The following is a 17920-nucleotide window of genomic DNA, read 5'->3' as shown; positions in this document are numbered from 1 at the left end:
AACTCATGCAAGCACATGCACATACAGATAAATATAATTAAACCTTTAAAAAGCACAAAGCAAGCTAGCACACACCTGTAGTCCCAGCACTCTGGGAGGCAGAGGCAGGCAGAGGTCGAGACCAGCCTGGTCTACAAAGTGAGTCCAGGACAGCCGAGGCTACATGGAGAAAAACAGTCTCAAACAAACAAACACACACACAAACACCACAAAGCAAACCCAGGCATAACGGTGCATGCCTTTAACCCCAGCACTCAGGAGGCAGAGGCAGGTGGATCTCTGTGAGTTTGCGGCCAGCCTGGTCTACATAGAGAGTTCCAGAACAGCCAGCTGGGGATGCTGTGGAACTCCTAATCCTCACTCTTCTGTCTCCCATGAGTTGGTATTACAGGAGCAGACTTCTGGTCGTAATTGTTTTTCTGAGGTGTTCAGATCAAAGGCTGGCTCTCAGGCTGGGGTGCAGCTTACAGCAGAGAGTTACTCAGACTCAGCACACTCCGGACACTCGTGACCAAACCAAAACTAAACAAAAAAGGAGGACTCGTTAGGCAGGCATTTTGCTTTATTGTGAACGAGGTGGTATGGTACCATGTATCCTGAGGCTTGCTTGCCACCTTTTTTTTTTTTTTTTTTAATGTGTATGTCTGTATAGCACTTGTGTGTCTGGGACCCATACAAGTCAGAGGAGGGCATTCCAGCTTCCTGAAACTGGAGTGAGAGATGGTTATGAGCCGCCATGTGGGTGCTGGGACTGTCCGGTCCTCTGCAAGAGCAGCCAGTGCTCTTTACCACTGAGTCCTCTGTCTCACACAAGGGTGCTCCTTCCTTGTGCTCTGTTTAGTTCACCCTCCCAGGAAGGCCTCCTGTGCTCTTGTCAGAGGTCTCCCCAGAGGAGAGTAAAATTGTGTATTCTCTCCTCCTCCCTGAAGACCAGCTGTTCCCAGCTTCACCTCAGAGGGCTCCTGATACGTTCTTCCTGAATGAAGGACACTTTGTCCACGGGAGAGTCTCCGAAAGACTAATCCGTCTGGTTCCCTGCTACTGGCCTCTCTGGACCATCTTTCCCCAACCCTATCCCATCTGACTTGCCATCTGCCATGGTTTACAAGTGGCACATCCCCCGAGGATTCATGGGTAGGAAGCTTAGTCCCTGGTGTGCTGCTGTGAGAGGTGATGGAACCTGAACGAGATTGGGCCTGGCGGGAGGTGTTTGGGCCACTGGGGAACCTGTCCTCCTAAGGGAATGCTGGTTGCTCAAAGCAAGTGTGCTGCCATACAGTCCTGAGCTTTGCCTGAATTCCTTCCCTGCTTCCAGCGTATGATCTGTCTTTCACAGAATTCCTGTCACTGTGAGGGCTGTCAGACATGAGGTTCCCACCGGAGCCATGCTGAGGCCGGCACCATGCCCTTGAGCCCCCAAAACTAGGACTGTGTAAACTTGTGGGGAACTGTTTTGTTTTGTTTCTTGCGAGGCTGGGGCTAGCTCCTTGGGTACACTAGGCAAGCAATCCACCAGCAGAGCTACCTCCCCAAGCTAAGGTGTGCTTCGTTACAGAAATGAAGAATGGAGGAACACTCCATCTAGATATTCTTCTCAAGAAACTCTCTTGGGCTGGGTGTGGTGGCACCTACCTTTGATCCCAGCACCCCAAGGGCAGAAACAAAAGATCTTTGTGAGTTCAAGGCCAGACCGGTCTTCACATCGAATTCCAGGACAGCGAGTGCCACATGAGACCTGTCTCAAAAAGAAGAAGAAGAAGAAAAAAAAAACTTTTGACCATTTAAACCCTATTTTCCTGAGGCATTTTAGCATTTCTATTTGTTTGCTTGTTTAAGACAGGGTCTCAACCTGGAGATCACTACGTAGTGTAGTTGAGGGTGGCCTTGAATTCCTCCTGCCTCTACATCTCAAGTTCGGGGATTAGGGACGTTCGCCTCCATGCCTGGTTTATGTGGTACTAGGCATCAAGGTCAGGGCTTTGTGCATGTTGGGCAAATACTGTACCAACCAGCTGTATCCCAGCCTGTGAGCTTTTTGAAAGGTGAGCTATTTCTAAGGCCAGTTCCTGCCTTTGTGACTGAGTATGGGGACAGTCTGGAAGTCTGGCACTGGGGAAAGGCTTGCTCTGATTTATCAGAGATCCCAGGGGAGGTGAAAGACCTCTGCTTGCACAACTGTTTCATTTCAAACCAGTACTCTGGGTTCCTGGTGGCTCATGAAGGGGGCTGATTCCCTCAGCCCAGAGTGGAGTATCTCACACTTGGACTGCCACTGGCTGCTGATCTGACAGGAGTTACTGGCTGCTGCCAGGTTCTGGAGAGGTGGCTGGAGGCCCCAGGGATCTCCACTGCCTTCTGCCATCTGTGGCCGATGGGCTAGGTCTGAGAAGATGAAAGGGGACAGGTGGCCTGGCTGGCACATTATCCAGACATCTCCTGGGACTGGTCAGGGCCATCTCTGAACTGGCTGACTGTGGCTGCGGAGGGGCACCGCTCTCAGCCACGCACTGTCATACACCCAGGCACAGCCAAGCTCAGATCTTGCCAAGGCAGAATCTTTAGCCACAGGCTGCCTTGAGTGGCTTTTCACTCTGTTCCAAGTCTCAGCTGTAGTTTCTCGGTGGCATCCAGGAGGCTTAAACTCTGGCTCTGTCTTCTTCTGAAGGTCTGTTTGGCACATAGTAGGTACTCAGCAGCTACTTATTGAATAAGCAATGGACTGATAATCACCCTTCAGATAAAGCCATACCATACTGCCAACCCTAGATGGAAGAGAAAGAATTCTAGAAATATTGATAAAAGGAAATATGAGGGCTGGGAATGCAGCTTAGTTGGCAGAGTCCCTGCCTACCATGCACAAGCCTCTGGGCTGGCTCCCCAGCACCACATAAAAACAGGCATAGTGTCACACACCTAGAATCCCAGCACCTGGGAACCTGGAAAGTAGAAACAGGAAGATCGGAAGTTCAAAGCCATCTTCAGCATCCTTAACTACACAGAGTTCAGAACCAGCCTAGGATACATGATACCCTGCCTCAAAAAAATAAAAAATTAAAAAAACAAAACAAAACAAAAAAACAGCCAGAGGTGACAGGCTCTGCCTTTATTCCAGTGGTTCAGAAGCCATCTGTGACTTTGAAGTTAGACAGGGCTACATAGTGAGACTGTCTTAAAAAGAAACAAAAGGAAGGAAGGAAGAAGGAAAGAGAACAAAGCTTATTTGTATCCTTACAAGCATCTTTCCAGATTCCTGTCCCCACAGGGAGAGTTCTTTCCCCACAGGACTCCCACAAATGCTTCAGGAGCCCTAAGGTAAGAGCAGGGCTCCGATCTGGCGTACTAACCTCCATGCTCTTTCTATTTTCAAGGGTGACCGTTGCTGCCTTTGGGGGAGCTTATGAGAAATACAGAACTCTGAAGCTCCACCCCAGGCTTCCTGAAGCAGAACCTTCTCTTGGAGAAGCTCCTGGTCATCCATGGACTTGTTATCTTTGACCAGACACTGCCCTGAGCACCAAGTGAGTGAGTGTCAGTCTGGAGCCTGCATAAGGACTTCTCAGCCCACCCCATCCTCCGAGGCAGGCTGCTGGCAGCTGCGGCTGACACATCTGGTGCTCCTGCCTACCTTGATGACTCAGACAAATGACTGAGTCAGATCGTTTGTCTCTCCAGCCCTTGAATGTTGCCTGGAACATAACAGACACTCAATAAATATTCAATGCATGAATGCTGAGCAAATCTTATGCTATTTTTTTCAATTAAAGTACTTAGGGTACCGGGGACCTCTGCTTCGGTACATAAATCGCAAGTTATTTCAAAGGATTTTTGTGCTTTCAGTAAAGACTCCTGGAAAAACATCTATTGTCTAACAGGCAATTACTGACCGCCAGGCCAGTGTCTGACACCCATGATCACAAACTCCATGTTTTATAAAGGATGGTTCCTAGGCAAGAACTTCAAGAATGACCAGGTAAGGAAGCTGGAGAGATGGCTCAATGGCTAAGAACACTCGATGTTCAGGCAGAGTGCCTGGGTTCAGTTCTCAGTACCCCACAGTGTCTTACAACCACAGGAAACTCAATTTCCAGGGGATTTGAAACCTTCCCCTGGCTTCGGTGGGCACCAGGCATGCCCGTGGCATACATAAATACATGCATGCCAAATACTCAGAAACATAAAATAAGTGAATCTAAGAAAAGAGAATGGCCAGGCAAAGGGGGTCTGGGGTGGTGTGGTTCAGAGTTAGGGTGCTTACCTGGCATGTATATTACCCTGGGTTCAATTCCCGGCCCTGTGTGGTGGTGCATATCTGTAATCCCTGCAAAGGTAGAGGCAGGAGGGTCAGAAGTCAAAGGGCAAGCTAGAGAGATGGCTGAGAGGTTAAGAGCACTGGCTGTTCTTCCAAAGGTCCTGAGATCAATTCCGAACAACCACATGGTGGCTCATAACTATCTATAGTGAGAGCTGGTGCCTTCTTCTGCACAGGCACACATGCAGTATAAATAAATAAATAAACAAACTTCATATATATTAAAATTGTTTTAAAAATGATAAATAAAGTTCAGGGTCATCCTCAGCTACAGATCAAGTTCACGACCACTAAGATACTGTATCAGCAGGCCAGGTGGTGCACACCTGTGATCCCAGCACTCAGGGATGCAGAAGCAGGCAGACCTCTGTGAGTTCAAGGCCAGCCTCGTATGCAGAGTGAGCTCCAAGACAGCCAGGGCTACCCAAAGAAACCCTGTCTCAAAAAACCAAAAATAAATATAATAAAATGAAGAGGAAAAAAAAAAGAAAATAATAACCATAAGTAAGGCAAGCATGGTGACTTGAGCCTATAATCCTTGTACGTGAGAGACTGAGGCAGGAGGATTACTGCAAATTCAAGTGTATCATAGGTTGCATAGTGAATTCAGGGCAACCTGGACTACAGTGTAAGACTCTATCTCAAAAAATAGCAAGAACAACTAGGTGATTGTTGAAGATGTAGATCTATAGATCCCTGGGCCTTGTTCTAAATCTGCTGATTGAAAACCTGTGGGCAGCCAGGGGTGGTGGAACACTTCAATCCCAGCACGTGGGAAGCAGAGGCAGGCAGATCTCCGTGAGTTTGAGGCCAGCCAGGTCTACAGAGTGAGTCCAGGACAGCCAGGGCTGTTACACAGTGAAAGCCTGTCTTTAAAAACAAGAACACAAAAACAAAAGGAGGAAGAGAAGAAGAAGGAGAAAAAAAAAAAACCTGTGGTATCAGGCTAGAACTATGTCTGCCTGTCTGTCTGTCTCTGTATGTATGCCAGAGATGAAACCCAGGCAGTTGAAAGTTACACCTTTTTTTTTTTTTTTTTTTTTTTTTTGAGACAGTCTCATTTAACCCTTGAACTTTCTGTGCAATTGAGTCTACTGAACTTCTGATCCTCTTTGACATTCATGAAGCCATGCTTCCCACCAGTCCCTGCCACTCTTTCTTGACACGTCAAGTTTTTGCTTACTTCCCTCTACTGCTGTCAACGGTGACCTCCACGCTTCTGAACCTTGAGATTCTTATTTTATTTTTATTAATTACAGTTTATTCACTTTGTATCCCACCTGTAGCTCCCTCCCTACTCCCCTCCATGTTTTGATTTTTTAAGACAAGGTTTCTCTATGTAGCCTTGGCTCTTCTGGAACTGTTTAGACCAGGCTGGCCTCAAACTCAGAAACGTGCCTGCTTCTGCTTCCCCAGGGCTGGTGTTAAAGATGAGCGCCGCCATGCTTGGCTTTTTATTATTATTATTATTAAACAGGGTCTCCCCATGTAGCTAAAGCTGGGGTGGAACTCCCTACCTAGATCAGGCTGGCCTCAGCCATGTACAGACTTACCGGTGTTAAAGGCCTGTATCACCATGCTCAGCTTCGCAATAAAATATTACCTGATCCTTCAGCAGTTTGGGGCAGTACACATTCACAACTTTCCTCCCATCTGTTTGGATGCTTCTTGAACTGTTTAGTTTCTAGATTTATTTTTATTTCTGACTCAGAATCTCATGTAGCCCAGGTTGTCCTCAAACTCAGTATGTAGCTGAAGATGACCAGAACTTTTGATTCTCCGCCTCCACCTCTCAAGTGCTGGTACTGTAGCCACTGACTACCGAATTGCTTTACAGGAAGCTAGGCATGGAATCCAGGGCTTTCTGTGTGCCAGGCAAGCCCTCTACCGAGATACATCCTCAGCCCCTTCTTTCTCTCATTCTTAATGATACCTTTGCTGAGTCTGCCTCCTCCAGATCTTAGTCTTTGCAGTGTCCAAGGGCATCATCCTCGGAAATGCTCCTCTTTCCACCCTTCTCTGATGCTCTCATAAAGCCCCACAGCTTAAAACATCACCCATCAGCCCCACTCTGCCCATGTTGAAACTACCATGTCCAGCTGCCTAGGAGAAGCCTAAAGACAGGCGTTCAACAGGCACCTCAGACTTAATATGCCCATAGAGGAGGACCCTTCTCCTCCTCAAACCTCCTCCTTCCTCTTTCCCCATCTCAGGTACTAGCAACTCCATCTTCCCATTGGCCCAAGACAAAACTCTTACAGCTGTTCCTTTATTTAAAACAAAATTCAAGTTATATTGTATTTGTTTGTATGTATGTGGGTGTGTGGGGGTACGCATAGGCCTGCACATGCCACATCATGTGTGTGGACGTCAGAGGACAACATGCAGGAGCTGATTCTCTCACTCCTCCGGGTACATTTGGGAAATTAAGCTTGGGTAGTGGGAGTTAGCGGAAAGTGCCTGCTATGCCGTCTCACCAGGCCTTCTGATTTCTTCAACTCCCCCCTCTCTCTCTTCAATCAGCAAATTCTGTTAAAATACATACAGAACTTGTAGCACATATATTTTAAAATCTATTTTATTTGGTTTCTTATTCTTCATTCTCCCCCCCACCCCCAACACTAGGTAGGAAAGAAAGGATAGAGGGGGAAGGGGGGTACTCAGTTCTCTTTAGCTACTTCCTGCTGGTTAGGGTCGTTGGGTTCTTTGGGGAAAGTCCAATCTTTATTTCAGGATCTCTCCAACTTCTTCTCAAGAAACTGTAACAACAGCAGCCAGAAGCAGCAGAGGAGAAACAGCAGCCTTCTGCTTCTTTTTCTGTGGGCCCTGTCTCTCTCCTGGCTCTGGCATTTATTCCTCCCCCTCAAGGTCCCGCCCCAGAATTAAACTATCTGCAGCTGGCAGAGATCACCCCCCTTTCAGAGCCTGCTTGAGTCACATAGTCTGCTGTTGTGGACAATGTAGAGCAGCCCAATATCCCACACCTGGGATTAAACCAAAACCACGTTTACGTAACATAACTGAGTTTATAAAGACGCCGAAACTTCCGCTACAAGAACCTGGCCACTTTGGCCACTCTCACTGCTACTACTCTGGTCTATGGCAGCATCCTCCATCCTAAACGCTCCTCCTGCTTCAGCCTGCTCTCCCATGTGACAGCCAAGTGACCTGTAAAACCTAGTGTCACATCATGACCCTCTTCTGCTCAAAAGCCCCATCTCACTCCAGCAAACACCAGATCCCTTACAAGGTCCCACAAGGCCCTACACATTTCATCCTTTACAGAGAGCACGCTATGAAGAGCACCTACCTGCCTGCTAGCCCCTTAATTTTGCTTGTGCCATGGACTCAAGTACTCTGATACCTATGAATTCCTCTGGAGGATAACAGCTTTATTATTTTTGCAGTGGAATGCTGAGAGTTGAATCCAGGACCTTAGGCAGCCTAGGCTGACCTCAAATTTGCTATGTAGTCAAGGATGACCTTGAACTCCTGCTCCTCCTCCATCAGCCCAACAGGTGGTAGGGATAATAGGTGTGAGCCACCATCCTGCAGCCCTGGGAATAGGTTCTATGGATTGTGAAGAATCCTAATTATATTGAAATGTGGCGATCAAGATATTTTCAAAACCCATAACACGCTAATGTGTGCTTTATTAAGTCACAAGAACAGCATAATTTGAGGTAGTGATGTGTAATGGTATTTTAGGCTATTAGTAACAGCTGTCACGGAGTATGAAAATACCTGTGATTTCCACCAGCAACATGTCACAGGTGCAGTTATTAGCAGAGATTTCCTGTCCCTCTTTGTAATTGAGAAACAAGCCACACTTTAGTGATGGAAATGAAGACGTGAGCTTTCTTCCCATCAAGTCAAGATCCCTGAATTCTACCCACAGACCTATGAAGAAGAGCGTCCCAAACACCAGGTTAGGAAGCCTGGTTTTAGAATGCTCCCCCTTCACCTACAGGCTCACTCCTAACTTCCATCTTCTCAGACCATCCAATTTAAAACTGCACCCCTCGATCTGACACCTCCTTCTCACCTCTGCAGGCACTGCGCATACATGAAATAGACATAGATGCAGGCAAGACATCCATACATATAAATTAAGAATAAATCTATTAAAAATAAAATTGTACCCCTACTACTGTTGTGATTTCCAATTATTTTTTTTTTACCTTAGCACTTAATTATCTTCAAACATACCTGCAACCCCAGCATTTGAGAGTCTGAGACATAAGGGTTGCAGAGAATTTGAGGCCAGCCTGGGCTACACAGTGAGTCTGAGGCTAGTCTGGACTCACACTTGATTATTTAGTGAGTTCTACCTTTAAAAAAGTTTTTTTTTTTTTTTTTTCAGTGCCAGAGAGATGGCTCAGCAGTTAAGAGCGCATATTGCTCTTGTAGAGGATGGGAGTTCTGGCATTTCAGTCAAGCGGCTGACAAAGCCTGTAACTTCAGCTCTGGAGCATCTCTCTCCCTCTTCCAGTCTCCACAGGCACCTTGCACTCACACACACACACACACACATACACACACACATATCCACACACAGGCACACTCATACACCTAATTAAAACTAAGATACAATTAAAATTTTTCTTCTTTCTCCTTTCCCGTTTTTTTTCGGGGATGGGTGGGTGGGTGGAGAGTAATTCCACTCAGTCTGTAGTCTCATTTTGCTGTCTTGGCTGAGTTGAATTTACTTTGCAGCCCAGGCTAGTTTTTTAAACTCTTGGTAATTCTCCTGCCTCAGCTTCCCAAGTGCTGAGATTATAGGTGCGAACCATATGCCTAGCTAAATGAACTTCGTATTTGTTTAATTAAGCTGTGTATCTCTGTCCTTCAGAAAATAGGTACCAAGAGACTGGACATTTATGACTCTTTAATTTGAGCTGTGTCCACAGCACCTAGACTGGTGATTACCATGAGGCCTTCAACAAATAGAACAACAAACAACATTATTACAACAACAACAAATGGGGCCTTCTCCACAGCCCTTTCTCATTTTTTTCCCAGCAAAAAAAGTTAATGAGTGGTTTGTGAGACTTTTTAATAATGATTAAGGAATTAAAATCAGCTTCACAATTATCATTTTGTTAGCACTTTCAAGGTTAGCCTTAGACAGTAGCACAAAACTAGGGGAAACCCAAGGACTAGTGGGGATTTTGGTCCTAAAAGGGTGGTGTTTTCTAAGAACTCTTTAAGGGGCCCTGGTCTAGCCCCAAGTTAGAGAACTATGTCAAGGTCTAAATAGAACAGTCATTCTTGCTAGGATCAATCATAATGAGACTATATAATAACTACTTTTTTTTTTCTGTTGTGTAGCAAGAGACAATTAGAGTGATGCCAAGGTCACTGGGACTTAAGTGTCCATATACCACTGCTGGCTGTGGGATTTCTGTCAAGTTACTAAAACCTTTCTGAACAGGGTTTGTGGGCTTTTTTGTTTTTTGTTGTTGTTGTTGTTTGGTTTGGTTTTTTTTGAGACAAGATTTCTCTGTGTAGCCCTGGCTGTCCTGGAACTCACTCTGTAGACCAGGCTTTGAACTTAGAGATCCACCTGCCTCTGCTTCCCAAGTGCTAGGATTAAAGGCATGTGCCACCACTGCCCGGCGTCTCTGGATTATTTTACAGTTCCTTGCCAAGACATTTTCCCCTTCCAGTTCATGGGCTCCCGATGGCCAAGAGAAACAGCCTGTCCTGTCCTCTTCTGCAGAGACACTCCATGGAAAAGACCAAGCCTGTGGGTCACTGCAGACTCTGTCTCTATGTATTTGTCTCTACCCACATGGCTGACATTGTTGTCAGGACCTTGACCATGAAGCCCACTATTTCTGTCCACACCGGACTTCTTGCATGCATCTTCAGAGTTAAAATAGCATTGTCCTCTTGCTCTTGCCTAGCATGGGGAAAGCCCTGGGTTAATCCTAAGCAACAACAGCAAAAAGAAACACAAGGGCTGGGGAGATGGTTCAGTGGTTAAGAGCACTTGCTGCCCTTCCAAAAGACCAGAGTTCAGGTCTCAGGACACACATTAGGTAGCTCACAACCATCTGTAACTTCAGCTACAGGGCATCCCACGCCTCTGGCCCGCTTCACCTGCATTCCTATGCACCTGCCCACATACAGACACATAATTAAAACTAGGTGCACACACACCTACACATAACTAAAAATAGTTTTTAAAAAGTAAATAGTTCTATAAGAAAGACAACACCGGTCCAGCACCCCGGTGGACTGTGCATTCTTAGCCAGGTCCTACAGGGTGGAAATTTACATATTCCTACACACGGGTGCTCGGGTGCTCGGGCATGTGGACTCTGAAATCCTCAGCTCACCCAGGTGAAAACAGATCCAGAGAGATTCCTTCACTGGCCTGCTTCACACAGCCACCTGAAAAGGAAAGCCAGGATTAGAAGCCGTTTAGCAAGCTGTTAGAGGCTCCCAGGCTGCCAACACCTGTTAGCAGACATTGACCTTGGCCTGGGAAAAATCTTCTCAGTGGACCACTGAGAACCAGAGCCAGGGCTAACTATGAGGTGGTAACGAGCCCCTCCTCTTACCAGACAAGCCTCTTCAAACTTTGTGAATGAAGGCCAGAGAAGAGAAATTCTGCTGGTGGCTTCCTTTGAGTTCATATTTCTTTCTTGTTGCAAAAAGCGCTTATTTCAGCATTCATCATACCCCTCTGTTGCATAGACAACCTCCCTGTCAGAGGATTTGAGCTGTTATGAGTTTGTTTATTATTAGATTTATTTCTCCTATAAGCAAATGTGTTCACAACATTCCATCGGGGAATCTTCTTAATTGTCACATAAATGTCATCTTATGTAAATTGAATATTTATCTTTCCATGCAAGGGGGGGTTGGGGTGAGGGGGAAAGGAAAAATAAACAACCTTCAGTCTTGGAGAAGGAAAGGGATTTAAAAACTCATCCACCTGCCTTCAAAAACAAAGATGAGTTGGGGGGTGGGGGTGGATCATTTGATTATCTCGGAGGAGGCAGAAAACGTTGACAAAGATAAGATGCCTTAGGGATGCTGGGCCAGGCTTCCCCAAACCTCGGCCCAAAGGCAGCCAACCTCCGATGCTGGAGTATCCCCAGGAGGCAGGAGGTTGCCCCCCACACGCCTACCCATCCAGAAGGCCTGCCCTTTTCCTTCCTAGAGAGAAGGTGAGCTCCCCGGGCGCAGCGGGTTGGGTGGGTGTGGCCCGCAGCTCAGGGAACAGACCCAAGGCTCCGCCACTGCCGGCTAGCCGCCCGACAGCCCGCCCGCCTGGCGAGCGCAGGCTCTTCTTCCAGAAACTGCGAGGATTGGAGAGCACTGTTTGTGCACCACAAGGTCAAGTCGGGAAGTGGAGTCGGAGGAGGAGGGGCGAGGAGGAGAGGGAGGGGAGAGGGGCGCCCCACTTCTCCGCCAAGTACTAGCCCTGGGAAGTTGCCCCCTCGGTTTTTAACCCTTTGCGGTTAGGAAAAGGCACGAGGCCGGAGGAAGAGGGTGCCAGGGTGCAAACTCCTCCTGAGGCTAGGATATGTTGCCTCCCTGCTAGCCACCCACCCGTCACAGCGCGCCTCACCCCCCCCCCCCGAAATGCAGGGCCGCACCCGGCCCCCGGGAGGCACCCGGGGGGGGGAGGGGACAACGAGCCCAAGAAGGGCCCCCCCCCCCCTCTACGGACAGCCCCTCTCTTCCGGAGGTCGCTCACAATTTCAAGTTTCCCTGCCTGGGATGCTAGTTTGCATTTGGTGTGGGTGGGGGAGGAGGACCGCGCCCCCTCCCCCAGCCCCGTGCGCGCCCCTCCCCTGCACTCCTGCCAGCACTTTCTGCTCACTTCTGGCGCTGCAAAAAAAAAAAAAAAGAAAAGCAAAAAAAAAAAAAAACAAAAAAACGCCACGCGATTTCTCCGATTCCGATTTTAAAACCAGCGATTCCGAAACCGGGTGGAGGGCGAGGGTCTTCCAGCCCCGGAGTCCGGGGGGGTGGGGCGGGCGGGCGGGTACCCCGTGCAAGCCTCGTTTCCTCCGCGAGTGTCGCCTCCAGGCTGCTATTTGCAAAGAAACGTCTTTTTGACGCAGGGAGAAATGGCAAATTTTAAGTACGTCATTAATATGGCGCCAAAAGATTTTTTTTTTTTTAAGTATAAGCTTGCTTTTTTTTTTTTTTTTTTAAGGTTGCGGGGGGCTCCGCCTGGGTCTGGGGCGCGAAGGGGGCGGGGTGTGAGCAGAAAGTGCGAGTGAGCGAGCGGAGGGGCGGGGTGTGTGTGTGAGTGTGTGAAGTGTGAGCCGACCTGATGGGACTTGCACGGGCTCCGCCGGCGCTCGGGCCCGGCCCTGGGGACAGGGCGGGCTGGGGGCGCCCCGGAGTCCACGAGGAGTCCGGGCCCGCGTGCAGGCGGGCGGGGGACCTGCAGGGCACCCCCCCCCCCCGGGGCCCCAAACCCTCCCGGGGCCGGTCGCCGGGGCCAAACAACGGGGGGGGGGGGGGGGGGACACGGAGGGGGGTGCCGGGAGCAGAGATCTGAGTGAATTAGAAAAAAAGTGGCTACTCCCCCTCCCTCTCCTCTTGCCCGCCCCCACCCCACCCCCACCCCACCCCCACCCCAACACATTTTTTTTTTCCCCCTCAAAAGAGATCACAAGGAAGTCTTGGTTTAAAAAGAAACAGAAACATACACAGGGGGTTGGTGAATGGTGCCGACCGCGGCCATCGCAGTTGGAGGCTATTTTTTTTTTTTTTTTTTTTGGAGGGGGGGGGGGGGGGTGGGGTTCTTGTGTTTTTTTTTTGCCCCTCCCTGGGGGGCCGGCCCGGGGGGGGGGGGGGGGGCTCTGTCCCCCCTGGGGGGGGGGGGGGGGGGGGGGGGGGACGCCGCGGCCCGGTCGCCTCCCTCGCCACGACCCCGGATGGATGCGCGCCCCCCGCCCTCCCGCGCCGGCCCCAGGAGCTCCTGGCTTCGGGAGCATCCTTCCCGCGCCGGCCCCCGCCGCGGCGCGTAGCCGAGGGCAGCGCCCCTCGAGAGGGCACCGCGGAGCAAGGTAAGAGCCAGCCTACGGCGGATGGGCCCTGCGCATCTCCACGGCATTATTTTGTGGGTTTTTTTTTTTTTTTTAACAGATCTGCCAGTGCTCCTCGATCCCTCTCTCTCTCTCCCTTGCTCGCTCGCTCCCTCTCTCTCTTGCTGGCTGCCTGTTCGAGGAGGCCGGGGGGGGGGGGGGGGGGGGGGGGTGGACGCACAGCACCGGGGAGAGAGATTGCGCATGTTGGTCAGCCGTGTTTTAAAGAGTACAGTGCGGGGAGGCTGAGCGGGGCGCACGTAACAACTTTTGGAAGGGTGAGCCTGGCGACCTTCTTTATTAATGACTGCGGCAAAGCGCCCCTGGGCCGGCGAGGGGACGCGGGCGGGTGGGGGCGCTGGGGCTGCAACTTGCCTCGCGGGCTCCGGCCGGCCCGAGGGGCTACAGCGCGACCGGGGTGCGGGGTAAGGGAGGCCGAGCGGCTGGGCACCGGGGCACGGGAAACCCGGAGCTATCTGCCCTTCTGCCTCCCCGAGTTTCATTTTGTTGATAACGCAGCACGTCTGGGGTGCCGAACCGGGCTGAGCCGATGCACATGACCCCGTGCTGGGCTCACGTGCAGCTTGGTCCAGTCCTAGACACCTTCCGGGGGCCACCGCCTCCGCCCTGCGCCCCCTTTCCAGGCTGGGTGCACGCGGGCGCTGCACGCGGGGGCAGCATGCTCAGTGCCTGGGCTCAGAGGCATTGCACAAATTAGGTTTTTTTTTTTTTTTTTTCCTCTTTAAGGGGCGGGGGACAACCTTCCCAGGTGAGTGCAGGGTGCGCAGCCCAGGCAGGCAGGGTGCGTACCCGGGTAGGGGACAGCAGCCCTCCGGGGCTGTTCGGGAGTCCGGCGGGGGAAGAGGCGCTGCGAGAGTGGAAATGTACCGGCGGCGGCCGGAGCGGCGGGTGCGCGCTCTCGGGGTGACGGCAGGGGGCGTGGCCCTTGTTTACCTTCTCCCAACTCTGCTGGTTCGCGTCCCGCTTCGGGGACGACTCTGCAGCCCTCCCCCCTCCTCCCCCGCCCTCCGTCCTTACACTCTGGGTGGTACCTGGGAGCAGCGGGCAAGTGGCGGGCCCTGCCTAAGACACACGCACCTGACCCCCAAAATGAGTGACATTGCAGCCCCCGCCCCCACCAAGCACTGCTGCAGTCCCTCTGCCGGATCCCCGGCCCCGCCCCGCCCCCGGCAGTGGCATCTTCCCGGCTCACCTCCTTCCTCCTTCTCCCTCCCTCCTTCCCACCCACTTGCCTGCGCCTGCGGAGCGGCTCTTGCTCGCCCACTCCCCGCCTGGGTGCAGACTTGTGGCTCCCCACGGTCCCTTCCCGCCCATCCCTAGGTCCTGAGACACCCCCTTCTCCAGGGCAAGGGCTGTTCCTGGGTCAGCTTGGCGACTGGTAGCTGTTCTGCCGGAGGGTGAGGACGTCTGCAAAACCGGCTTGGAGGCTTCCCTCCACCTTCCAGAGAGGCCCAGCCAGCCCAGCCCCGTCCCCTTACTGCACACCTCTGCCCCGCTCAGCACCCCCGCCCCCACCCGGGGCTCAGCTGCCCTTCCCGGAGTCCCCTAGACCCCTCCCCCGCCCTGGGCGCCAAGCCCACCCACCTCCTGGCACCGCCCCCGGCCCGAACCGCCTCTTGCCCTTCCTACGCCTGGGCCGGAGCCCCCCGCAGCCACCTCCGGCTCCTCCTCCCGGCTCCCGCGGTCGGAATCACGCCGGCGCGCCTCCAGCCTGCGTGCCCTCCGCCCGCCGCCAGGGGCAGGCTGGAGGCGCACAACCCTCTTCTAATCCCCTTAGCCACTGCAGCCGGCCTGGGCACTTTTTTTTTTTTAAACCAGCTTGTTCTCAGGCCTCCTGCTGGGGGTGCGGGGGGGGGGCGCCGGATTTCTTTATGCCCGAGGGTGCATTGTACTAGCTATCCTGGGTCTCTGCAGATTTCCAAACCTCACCCTTACCCCTAGCATCCCCCCCCCCCCCATCTGCAGGATTCCGAGGTACAAAGTTTTACCCAGAGGCGGTTTGCAAGAGGTCAATGGGAGGAATTATGATTGTTTTCAGAGAAGTGACAGGGAGGTTAGGGAGGGGCGGGTACCCCCCATTTTGAAATGAAGAGTTCTGAGCCCGGAGGAACTGTTAGGATGCTCCTTTAATGTTTTTATTTGCAAACAGACCAGAACTTGGAAGGTGGGTTCTCCTCCCAGAGTGGCTCTGTCTCCCTCCTCTCACTGGTAAAATTCCCAGTAGGACATTTGGCAGAAGAGCCAGTCATAGGGCTGCCAACCGGGCCTGGCCCTGTTTCCTGGGTTCCTAGGGTGCTGACTTCTTTTTCCCCTCGCCTGATTTCTTTTTTCCCCTTAGGGCCCCTAGTGAACCACACCAACCCTCCAGGCCCTCTTGTCCCATCTTCCTTGGGCGGGTTGGAACTTGCAGAGCAATCTATTGAGCAGCGGAGGAAAATAACAGAATAAACTGTGGGGGGGGGGGGGGGGGGAATGAGTAATAAAACTGACCCAGTCAAGGAGGAGGGCTTTCATGTTTAGGCTGTGCTGTTTGCTTTTTAGGTCACAGGCTGCAAAAACAGGCTTTGATCCGAAGTAGGCGAATAATTTATTGAGAAAGTTTTCTTGGGGGGGGGGGGGGATGCTTGTTTGATCTGGAGCCCTCTCCTCGGTTGTTCCAAGTGCTGTTGGCTGCTGTTTTGAGTGGAAAAGCATTTGGTTCCACAGCAAATGCCTTTTAGAGGGAAGTCCTCACCCTACGCAGCAGGACTTAACAGTGAATGTTGGTTTTGAAACTGTTTGGCCAAGGGTCCCCCCAACACTCTTAGAGATGAAGTGTTTAAGGACAGGCTTGTTTGGGCTTTGGATACAGCAAATGTTTCCAGAATGTTTTCCCAATCCAACATGCTTTTCCTTTCCCTAAGTTGCCTGGCAAAATGGCCAGTGACTCCTATCCAAGAGGCTGTCAAAGATCTCAGCCACTTAGCTCTCATTGACAGCGTATGTGGGGGTCCCCAGGTCCCTGTTGTACCTTAATATCTAAGATAAGCCTTTGACACTGACTCCCCTACCTTTGATGTTTGTATTTGTATGAGACTAGAAGGTGGTTGGTCGTCTTACGCCCCCATCGAACGCTTCACTACATGTGCAGCAGGCTGTCTGGAGATCTCCGGGGTGTTTAGGTTGAATGGGAGGAGGCCAGGCCACAGTTGGGTGGAGGATAACTTTGACTCACCATGCACTCCCCCCGCCCCCCATATGGGACCTGTATCACATGCCTTAAACAGTTAAATGGTCTCAGCTCAGAGCTTTGGCACCAAGGGAAGTTGGTTCTGGTTAGGCAGTCTCTTAGCTTCCCCTCAGAAATCTCACTGGCATTTGGAAAACTTCCATCCGTACTGGGAACTGTGGTAAGCCTTCCTACAGACTTGAGCCCCTTGACAACAGAGTCAGCTAGCCTGGGTTTGAATGTAGTTTCCAGCTGTGGGAAAGGCCTATAGGTCTCAGTTTTCAACCAGCAGGACTGATGGTAATTCCTATCTATGATCATAGGAAGGAATAGGTTGTATTAAGGACTAAACCTGGGGCTGAGCATGTAGTTGATGGCTGAGCACCTGTTGAGCAAGCACAAGGCCCTGGGTTCAATCCCTAGCCCTACTGTGAAAAGGGAAGGGGGGAGGCAGAGCCCACACACACAGTGAGGCGTGTGGTAGCGCCCACACAATGGTAGCCACTATTACTCTGTTAACGAACCGAGGCAAGCCAGTTTATTATATGGCCTCCAATCTGTCAGTCCGCAGGCCAGAAAGCCATCTCCTCTGAAGAGACGGGAGGCATCTAACAGCTGGATTTAGAAACGAGCCACTGAGTTTTGCCCTGCGGGGGAAGAATAGGGTCGGGGAGGTACCAAATGATAAATTAGACAGAACCCATCACACTCTTGGGATCTCCCTGGTTGGGTCCTTAGAGCTGGGGCAGTAGAGTAGCAGGTAGGCAGTGATGTGGTAGGAGGGGAGGGCCCCGGCTCCCTCCCGGCTTGGAGAAGTCACAGGTGGCAGCCTTCTGCCTTGTATGTATGGGATCATTTTTTTTGTATCTACAATTATTGTCCCTGAGAAGGCATTAAAGTTAATAAGAGATGGGAAAAGAGTGGGGCTGTGACCCCCGTTTGAAGCAGTTTAAGAGTGTGCGAGCTCTTGTTTTCTGAATGTCTGGCCTTCCCTGCACAAGGAGGCTCTGAGGACAGGTTTTCCAGCCGAAATATCATTAAATTGTATTAGCATCTTATTACACACACGCCTTCTCAGTCTGCCTCAGACAGGGAGAGTTTTTGTTTCTTTCTGAGAGATTGTGTCTGGAATGGTAAATTGCCTGCCTGAAGGTCCCCCCCCCCTTTTTTTTTTTTTTTTTTTTTTTTAAGGAGGATGGAATCCTGCTGTGTGTGTGAGGGTAGGCCTGGTAGCCTCTGGAGAGGAGAGACCCTGAGGCCAGGTTTGGGGTGTTTTAACTGCCCCAGGGAGTGGCTTCAGTAGCTGGCCTGAAAGCCCCACTG

The 17920-nt window shown here is 51.1% G+C and overlaps 1 protein-coding gene and 1 long non-coding RNA gene across 5 annotated transcripts in view; one reads left to right on the top strand and one right to left on the bottom strand.

Moving 5' to 3' along the window:
- Positions 1 to 553: 553 nt before the first annotated feature.
- On the bottom strand, positions 554 to 15056 carry LOC129673109 (uncharacterized). 2 transcript variants are annotated; one of them, XR_008719616.1, is made up of 7 exons: positions 14974 to 15056; positions 10879 to 11023; positions 10654 to 10708; positions 4256 to 4318; positions 3626 to 3686; positions 1633 to 1735; positions 554 to 976 (listed from the first exon to the last, which is right to left on the bottom strand). It is a non-coding gene; the product is annotated as an uncharacterized LOC129673109 (long non-coding RNA). The 2 variants fall into 2 exon arrangements; XR_008719615.1 differs by having other exon boundaries at positions 554 to 1735.
- Jade2 (jade family PHD finger 2) overlaps positions 11639 to 17920 on the top strand; it is a 48524-nt gene continuing 42242 nt past the window's right edge. Inside the window, exon 1 of one of the 3 annotated variants that reach the window (XM_055602809.1) lies at positions 11639 to 11659. The gene's annotated coding sequence lies outside the window, so the exon portion shown is untranslated. Of the gene's footprint in view, positions 11660 to 13187; positions 13351 to 13536; positions 13647 to 17920 lie in introns of those variants that run through there. The other 2 variants (XM_055602807.1, XM_055602808.1) reach the window with 2 other exon arrangements.

Source organism: Psammomys obesus, unplaced genomic scaffold, assembly GCF_907164565.1.
Source record: "Psammomys obesus unplaced genomic scaffold, mPsaObe1.curated_primary_1811, whole genome shotgun sequence".
NCBI lineage: Eukaryota > Metazoa > Chordata > Mammalia > Rodentia > Muridae > Psammomys > Psammomys obesus.
The sequence above is the reverse complement of the archived record's forward strand: the minus strand, read 5'-3'. Positions and strand labels throughout refer to the sequence as shown.